We start from the raw sequence: 10001 nt of genomic DNA on the forward strand, positions 1-10001 counted from the left end.
ACCAGTATGGATAGTTGGCCCCGGTGAATATTTGGCGTTTACTCCCCTTATGGCTTTGATCTATAGGCTACCACTAAAACGAGGCTGCATTTTAAACTGTATTCCAACTTATATTTTAATCAACTGGGGTTTTTTTTGTTTGTTTGTTTTTGTTTTGTTTTTAATGTTTTACTGTATTTTTATTCAGTGTTAGCTGCCCTGAGCCCGGTCTTGGCCGGGGAGAGCGGGGTATAAATATTATTATTATTATTATTATTATTATTATTATTATTATTATTATAATAGAGATATATAATGGCCGGGTTCGTACATGTTGTAAATAAAAAATGCCCTTTTCCCTTATGGGGTATCCAAGAGCCCATATAGAGTCCTTAAGTGGGTTCCCTATTGGTAGGAGAAAATAACAGAGGCCAACCAGAGAATATTGAGAAGCAAAGCAGCTAGTAAGCTTGATCTTTATTGATCTGTTGCAACAGGGTACTCCCTCACACGCAGGAGAGGAGGAGGACCCAGAAAGATGGTGTGCAAGACCTTATAAAGACTTTTGAAATTCCCAAGACCACCCCCAGAAACATTATGCATACATCACAGAAGGGGTGTAACCTAAGACCACCCCTCAGATACATCCCACCTACATCACAGAAATTTAAATGTTGTTTTTCTCCTGTCACAGTTTATCTCCTGTCTGGCAAGTTACTTGATTGGATTTCCCGGGGAGCCTGGCCATTCTTTTGTAGTGGTAAAATACTTATTTCCTGGGCCAGGTCACAGGCTCACACCTTATTCAAATAGACATATCCTTGAGACAGGATTTGTGAGGAAAGAGACAATGGGGAGGCTTTTCCAATTTAACCTTGCAGAGAAAGGATTTGGTCAGTTTAGGAATCAAAATGGTTCCAGGTTGGTCTTCCTGTGTTGATCTATGCATGTGCAGTTATGAGCATTACCATATATCTAAGACTATAAAATTCCTATCACATACATAATGCTAAAACATGGTTTGTATAAACATGCAAACCCACCTTGGCAGATTGACCTGGTTTATTCTCTGGCAACAAACAACAATGCAAAACAATTGTTTGTTGTTGGCTTACAAACAATGGCTTGTTTTGACAGTGGTTTGGTGTGATTAAGTGTGACTGGTTTGACTTCAACCCCAAAGGTGCACTCCTCCATTGTCTTCCAAAACAAACCAAGGTGTGTTTCAGTGGGCTTGCGTAACCATGGTTTGTTTGACCACTCCCCCCAAACCACCAGTCTGCAAAGGCACAAGGACAACAAATTGACCTCTGGAGAAACAAGCCCTGGCTTGCCATCCCTGAAACAACTTGTGTTTGTTACTCGATTAAGCAAACAATGGTTAAAACAAACCATGGCTTCAGCGGCGTAGCTAGCCACTCAGCTACCTGGTGTGGCATGTGAGTCCTGCAGCCGGGGGCGAGGTGAGCTAACTATGGGGGCAAGGCGCACTGCGTGGAGCCTCTCCGCCACCTCCACCTCGGCTATAGGGCGGCTGAGGGAGAGGCGGTGGGCAGATGCAAGTCCCACACTGCCATTTCAGGCAGCATAGAGCCTGCAGGCGGCCAAGCTGCCATGTCACTCCCAGGAGAAACGCGTGGCTCGGGCACGCTGCAGCCCCGCAGTAAGTGCCAGCCTCTGCGGTGTGGTACCCAGTGCCAGCCATGCTTCATTACGTTTCCTGACTAGACTAAAAAGTTTCATGAGCCCAATTTTTTTAAAACTCGTATTTTTGTCACCCCCCCTCAGTGGTGACACCTGGGGCAGACCACACCCAGCGCACCCCCTTTCCTCCCCCACTGCATGGCTTAGCTGTAGGACTGTGTGCAAACGAAGCCCATATGTTGTTGTTTAGTCGTTTAGTCGTGTCTGACTCTTCGTGACCCCATGGACCACGCCAGGCACTCCTGTCTTCCACTGCCTCCCGCAGTTTGGTCAGACTCATGTTCGTAGCTTCGAGAACACTGTCCAACCATCTCGTCCTCTGTCATCCCCTTCTCCTTGTGCCCTCCATCTTTCCCAGCATCAGTGTCTTCTCCAGGGAGTCTTCTCTTCTCATGAGGTGGCCAAAGTATTGGAGCCTCAGCTTCACGATCTGTCCTTCCAGTGAGCACTCAGGGCTGATTTCCTTCAGAATGGATAGGTTTGATATTCTTGCAGTCCACGGGACTCTCAAGAGTCTCCTCCAGCACCATAATTCAAAAGCATCAATTCTTCGGCGATCAGCCTTCTTTATGGTCCAGCTCTCACTTCCATACATCACTACTGAGAAAACCATAGCTTTACTTATACTGACCTTTGTCGGCAAGCCCATATGTAATTCTTGCTAATTATGAGCTGCGCATCCACACAAAACTAACCTCTGAAAAGGAACAGTCTTATTTATAATTTAATAGACCTATAAAAGCCATTAAAAGCTTTCCTTTTAATTTCTAATTTCCTGTGCCTGTCCTGCCTCTTTGATGAGTAGCAAGTGGACGTTCAAACAGGACAGGAGGTGCTTTTGTCCAAATGCCATTTTTTTCGGGACAAGTGGCAACCAATGGCAGCCAGGGACCCGTTCTGCCCATCGTACCTCTTTAGAGCAACTCAGCTAACCACTGCCAGAGGTTTCGTTGCTGCCTCATCTCTTAGTGCTTTACAATGCAGATAGCAGCTGAGTGGGTGGAGCGGCTTCTGCTGCCATTTCAGTCTGTGGCAGGCAAAGCTGCACCTCTTGAACCTCTCCCTTGTCATGTAGCTATTAAAGGCACTAGGGAGCCTTTGACTCAAGCAGTGATTACAGCCAGAGTCTTAATTAGGACTGCACCTAGATTTCCAGTTAAAATACTTGGGCAACACGTCTTTGCATTGTGGGATCTGATTCACAGAACGGCGCGTCAGCACGGAATAACCGATGGGACGTCAGTTGGAGGCAAGAGGAATCCATTCTCAGGAGACTGAAAGCCGCTGCGGATAATTTGGAAAGTGCATTGTTGATAAATTAAGGAAGGGATGCATAATGGAGACGTGATCCGCGGGGAGTTCTCTTGAGCAAGCCCTGATTAAATGAATGAGAGAAATAAAAATAAAAAATGGGTTTGGGCTAACTCCTGTAAGGGTGTTTTTACTGGGGCTTTTCCTGCTTCCTCTTCAGTGCTTTAGCTCCAAACTCAGTGTCCAGGGGGACGCGAGTGGCGCTGTGGGTTAAACCACAGAGCCTAGGACTTGCCGATCAGAAGGTTGGCGGTTCGAATCCCCGTGATGGGGGTGAGCTCCCATTGCTTGGTCCCTGCTCCTGCCAACCTAGCAGTTCAAAAGCACGTCAAAGTGCAAGTAGATAAGCTTCTCCGAGACTTGGGGTCTAATATAAAGGACTATCAAAAAAACCGGCCGAGAGGAATTGAAAGAGAATTAAGAGCCTCGGACGTGAGGTCTCCAGGCTGATAGCAGATAGACCGATGGACATTCGTTGGGGATCGAAACCGGAAAAGGGAGGGGGTGGGGTTTTTGGGAATCCAAAGGGTGCATAATTATATTTTGCTTCTTTTTATTAGGTTTTGTTATTAGTATAAAAATTGGGGAATTCGTGGAAGGGAATCTGGGTCGAACTTAGAAAAGGGTTTTAAGAATGAACACTGACGTATAAATATTGATGTTCATAAATTAAAATTGGTTAACCAAAATGAATTAAATATAATAAGGTTAAAAATTAGGGGACAAGAACTTGTTGAACTAACAATTTGAACTGGAATACAAGAAGGGGAGGGGTGGGGAAGTCAGGGAAATATGTCATTGAAAATAAGGACTGTAAACTTTATGTGTTTTTAACTCTTTTTTTCCTCTTTTTTGATTTCTTTCTTAATGTATTGTGGAAAATCTTAATAAATATCTTTTAAAAAACAAAAAACAAAGTGCAAGTAGATAAATAGGTACCGCTCCAGCGGGAAGGTAAACGGCGTTTCCGTGCGCTGCTCTGGTTCGCCAGAAGCGCCTTAGTCATGCTGGCCACATGACCCGGAAGCTGGACGCCGGCTCCCTCAGCCAATAAAGCGACTGGACCTAATGGTCAGGGGTCCGTTTACCCTTTTACAGTGTCCAGAAGCAGCTCCCTCGTTTCACCCCACCCCCCAAATAAGGTGTAATGTGAAGAGGATTGCATAGACAATGAAGTCCATTTGAAGTCCCCTTTTGCTATACAGATGGCCAGAGGACAATTTGAAATATTGAAAAATAATTATTCTGCAGAGAGAACAATTGGGTGCACTCTTCCCACCTTAGATCAAATCTACGCTTCCAGGTGCCATAAGAAAGCTGCAGAGATAGTGCAGGATAGTATGCAACTCAGAAATGATCTCTTTCAGCTTCTGCCTTCTGGAAGAAGGTATAGGGTTATAAAGACCAGGACTAGCCGCCTGAGAAAAAAATTTCTCCCCAAATGCAATTCTGGTTCTAAACGCAGTATAAGGAGTCTCTATAGTACAGTGGTACCTCAGGTTAAGTACTTAATCCATTCCGGAGGGCCGTACTTAACCTGAAACTGTTCTTAACCTGAAGCACCACTTTAGCTAATGGGGCCGCCTGCTGCTGCCGCACTGCTGGAGCCCGATTTCTGTTCTCATCCTGAAGCAAAGTTCTTAACCTGAAGCACTATTTCTGGGTTAGCGGAGTCTGTAACCTGAAGTGTATGTAACCTGAGGTACCACTGTATATTGTATTTTAAAATGGGGTTTCAGAGTTTTTAGGGGTTTTTAAATGCCTTATGTAGATTTTTCAATTCCAGTGTTCTGTATGGAACAATGATAATAAACCAACCGCCAACCTTCTGATCCGCAAGTCCTAGGCTCTGTGGTTTAACCCACAGCACCACCCGCTTCCCTTATGGCTTTAATAGTACCCCCCAAATAACTGCAGTTTACCCCTCACAGAGCTACAGTTCCCAGCACACTTAACAAAACTACACTCTAGATCAGGCATAGGCAAACTCTGTCCTTCCAGATGTTTGGGGCTACAATTCCCATCATTCCTAACTAACAGGACCAGTGGTCAGGGATGATGGGAATTGTAGTCCCAAACATCTGGAGGGCCTATGCCCGCTCTAGATCCCTGCTCAGTAAGACTGATAACGTCTAGTAGGAGGGGATTGACTGTGTGGGCCCAGGGGGTGTTCAGTGCCTCACCGTGAGAGGAAGTTATGCCATCAGGAGCAAGTCAGCAGTAAACCACACAAAGGAAGTGGAGTTAACTCTTTATCCGAAGAAACAGGATCTGCTCAGCAGTGTCAGGCCTAATGAACACAGCAACTCTTCTTGGGTAGGGCTTGCCAGTATGAAGCAGTTGCAGACACTGAAGGTCCCCACCTTCTCACAGCTGCCTAAGTCTCTTCCTCTCCAGAGCTTTCCCCAAGCAATCTGAGACTGAGACTGAGTGTCTGCCTTTGCTCCTCCCGCTCCATGCTTATTCTGGGAGACAAGTGGGGAGGGGAGCTTGTCGCAGCAGCAAGGAGACACCTGTTCCTCTTCACAAACTGGACTCCTCTTGGTCTCTTGGCCTCCCTCCTCTCCTGCTTCAGCTTCTAATTCTGTACTTCATTCCGCCACAGACTCTCCCTGCTCACTAAACCCTGTTACCTCTTCGGCTTCCAACACATCCTCCTCCCGGTTTTCTCCACTCATCATCGTCCCACCACCAATCCCCTGGCTCTGAGACTTCTTCCCTTGGGGGTTCCCCAGCCAGTGCCTCCCACCATTCCTCTGTGTCTAGCCAGTGCCTGACATATGCCCACTGCTTTGAAAGACGTGGTGATGGCCTGGGACTCGGGCTTGGACTCGGAACCAGAGAAGTCTCAGTCTGCACCAGATCCTTTGCCTCAGGCAGCATCTGAACCAAGTCTGGGGCCTGATCCTGAAGAGTTCCAGTCTGCACAGTTTCCCCTGCAACAAACACCAGCTGGGCCGAGTCAGGGGCCTGAGCCTGCCCTATCTACAGATACCTCGTTGCCTTCAGCTGGACCATCACTTACAGCTGTTCCACTACCGGTTGGGTCAGGAGAGGCTTAGGCAGCCTCTGGGTCTAGTAGCCCACCAACGTCTCCCGAGCTGCAGAGACTAAGGTCTGAGAGAAGGAGAGACCTGAGTACTCGCAGGAGGAGTGCTCGCCTTTGGGCAAAACAGGGAGGTGAGTCACCAGGGGATTAGGACCGGCCATTACCCTGAAAAAGATAAAAGGCTGTCGGACCCCGCCCCAGGTTGCAGGAGCAACATTGCTGTATGCCAGATCCTGCACCTGTCCTTGTCTGGTTTCCTACCTCGTGTCCTGCCTTGGCCCTGTCGGACGGACTCCTTGCGGAACCTTCGGATTCTGAACTGGTCCTGGACCGCGTTTCACGAGTTACCCCTGGGCCCAGCACAGATGTGGTGATGTGGGCGTTCCTCCCTGGATCCAGAGATTTTGCAAAGCTACTGTCCAGATTCCAGTATTCCTTTATTGGGCAAGATGATTGAGAAGGTAGTGGCCAGTCAGCTGCAGGTATCCTTGGTGGAAGCAGATGGTCTGATTTCAGCCTTACTCGTTAATTATCTGAATTGGGAGAGTTCTTCTTGCTGTCTCAGGTTTTGCTACTATGGCGTTCTTCCGGAGCGACTCAGGGAAGTGGGAGTTGGTTCTGCTGCTACCTGCAGGGTCACTACCAGAAAGTAGCGCTAAGAACTTGTTGCTTGGCTCCATGGCTTTTGGGCTGTGGGGGTCCCAAAAGGATCCATTCTGTCTCCTGTGCAATAGGAGATATGAAACCATTGTGGGAGACCACCTGAGTATTTGGACCATGGTGTCGTCATTATGAGATGTATCTCTATCTCTCTGTTCCATCAGAATCAGGAGAGGCTGTGAAGGTGTTGACCTGTCTCGAGGCACTGATAAGACTGGATGCAGGGGGCAATAAACTGGGGCCGAATCCTGATAAGTTGGAAGTGTTGTGGGCAGGTGGTTCCTACATCCAAGAATGAGGTGTATGACGTCTTTCTGGGAGAGATTGCACTCCCCCTTGAAATATCAGGATTGTAGTACTCCTAGATTTGGACTGGTTGCTAGAATCTCAAGCAGCTTCTAACAAACTTAAGCCTAGCTTTGGTTGTTCCTGAACTGGGTTGGCTTGACCTCAGTTGGCCATGCTCTAGTGATCTTCTGCTTGCACTACTGTAATGCGCTGCCCTTGAAGATAGTCCAGAGGCTGCACTTAGTGAAGAATGTAGCTGTTGCGTTGATAAGTGAGGCAGCCCAACAGGACCATGCGGCTCTGGTTCTGAAAGTGCTCCACTAGGTGCCAGTGAGCTATGAGATGAAATTCAGCATGGTAGTTGGTTGGTTGGTTGGCATCCATCTGTCTTGGGAGACAATGGAGGAGTGTGCCTTTGGGCATGAAGTCAAACTGTTGGAAGATCATGGTGCCTGCTGTGGCTTGGTAGCATTCTATAAGGGCATAATGGCTTGGGACCCAATACCTAAAAGTTTTCCCCAGCACCAACCATCTTGGACTGTATGACTGGCAGGCGAGGCTGCCCAGTTGACAGGGCCTTTTCAGTGGCAGTGTTTTGGTTGTGGGATGTGCCCCCCACCCCAGTGAGGCACGCTTATCTCCATCATTGCAAACTTTCAGGAGGAATGTTTACCCAGGAATTTGGTGGCTGAAGAATACTGTTCCTGGCAACTCCAAGATCATTGGATAGAAGAATGTTGTTGTTGTTGAAGTGTAACTGCTTTAAGATGTTTGCTTTTAGAATATTTTAACTGTTTTTGCTTTGTTTTTGTTTTTAAATTGTGTATCTGTTTGCCCCTCTGTGTTCCTTGGGGAGGAAGGGTGGGATATAAATTCAATAAACAAACAGGAAAGTGTGACATGCCATATAAGTTATGTGTTTTGGCCTTTGTCAGTCAATGAAAATGCTACTTCCTTCCTCCTCCAAGTTATCACAAGCTTGCGCTTTGGAAAGCTGTGTACATTGTGATAGCGCAAGTCACACAAATATACCTGTGGATCAGTTCCAGTGACATCACTAGGGGTGAGCCAAACTCCCCAAATATCACAACTTCCTATTCTGTGAACTGTTCGCCTTAAAAAATAAAAATCAACTCCCTACTGGATTTCTTGAGAGACTGATGGTGAAACTACATGCTACATTAGCGAGGTAGCTGTGCCTTGAAGCAAAAGTTTGTTGTGTTAACACAATTTCCAGTGCAGAACTCCTGATCCAGGCATTAGTATCAGGGAGTAGAGTTTAACCTTTTCTTCCTTTGGTGTTCATCATCAGCATCATCATAAACTTTATTGCACTAGCCAAAGGCCATGGCATCATTCACAATAGGAACAAAAAGAAAAGCAACAATAAGCATAAAAACTATGAAAATATCAGGCACTGCAGATAGAATAAACCACGATCACTTCTCCTAAAAATTATTTGTTGCATACGATAGAATAGCAAGGGGTTCTCAGATAGAATGTGCCAGCTTAAATGTCCGAATCACCTTTGCAATTGACCACTATTTTATCTAGTTCTTTTCTTCTGATCTTCTTAGCTGCCAACGCATATAGTGCTACTTTATAAGTTATGAAGTCATCAGTATCACTCAGCAGCCATTTCACCCTTTCCGCCCTGTTCGAGTGTGTTCCATTCATGAGCAGGGGTTTTATAAATCGGTCTCTTGGTTCTATATATAGCAGGCATTGCAATAAATAGTGGTACACGTCCTCTACGCAAGGTTGCCCACACAAACAAAGTCTCTCCTTCTACTGTACTTTGCCATACCGACCACCCACCACTGCTGAGGGCATCAATTGTAACTGTAATTCTGTAAAAGCGATTCTTAGTATGACAAGTGGCTTAGCCTATGGCACCCGGTATTCCCAGGCAGTCTCCCATCCAAGTTCTAACCAGGTCTGACCCTGCTTAGCTTCCAAGATCAGACAAGATCGGGCGTGTTCAGGGTAGTATGGCCGTAGACGTCTTTGGTGGTCCTAATTCAGACTGAGGCCTATGTGTTTACCATTTGAATTGGGTGAGGAAAGCTCCCTCTGAAGTGAATGGAATTTTCTTCTCAGTAAACATGCAGAGGCTCAGCCTATCCTACAACTGGACTGTTTTCATTTGAATGGGGGAAAGCTGGTTGCATGGCTATTCCCTCCCCCTCCACAGGTGGAATAAATAAAGACGCCGGACACAAGCATTTTGGTTAATGGGCGAAAACGGCCACAACTTTATTGATTACAGGTAAGAGAGGTATTGGCTTTAGGCATTGGCCCTAACAGACTATCCGGTCTAACCGGGAAGGGTTAAGCACCAACAGGGGGAGCCCCCGAGATGCACATCCCTAGGCGCTCCCCAAGGGGTTACCGCTCGGGGGCGCGCTTTAGGCCCTAGCCTCCATAGGTTTCGGACGAGGCGACGCCCCTCGGAGTCCTTTAACGAACTACCCTTCAAGCATTGGGGGAGGTGATGGCGTTCCTTCCCCCCGATCTCATTTGCATGACAAAAACCCCGGCCAATGCCTACCGCCACCCGAGCCGGATTCACCGGCTCGCCGCCAATACCCTCAGACCTGTAACCAATCCCTAACTCCCTGAATGATGTCTGCCAACCAAATATCACTACCCGCATCAGAGAGATGCACGCCATCCCAGCGATAGAGTGCTTCCTTGCTATACCGGATGAATGGGTGCTCAATGACATGCCCACCCATTGCAGACACTCTACGCGCCACTGAGCGCTCCACAATCCTCCTGGCTCTATTCACAGCCACGGGATTCTCAGCGTCCCGCCAACATCGCCTCTCCAGCAAGGATGACCAAATTATTGTAATGCCTGGATGGGAAGCCCTCAACTCCTCCAGGTCATTGATGATGTTCCACATTAAGTCCACCCCTTTCCTATAAGCCAGGTCGTTCTCGCCCAGTTGAATGACCAAGGCGTCGGGTGAACCCTCGGCTGCAATTCGTCCAGTTACCGCCGGGA

At 47.2% G+C, this 10001-nt stretch overlaps 1 pseudogene; it reads right to left on the bottom strand.

Annotated features, from left to right (window-relative positions):
• Positions 1-8875: 8875 nt before the first annotated feature.
• LOC114583746 (5S ribosomal RNA) lies at positions 8876-8994 on the bottom strand (annotated as a pseudogene).
• Between the last annotated feature and the right edge of the window lie 1007 nt (positions 8995-10001).

This window comes from Podarcis muralis, chromosome 13, assembly GCF_964188315.1.
Source record: "Podarcis muralis chromosome 13, rPodMur119.hap1.1, whole genome shotgun sequence".
In the NCBI taxonomy this organism is placed as follows: Eukaryota; Metazoa; Chordata; class Lepidosauria; order Squamata; family Lacertidae; genus Podarcis; species Podarcis muralis.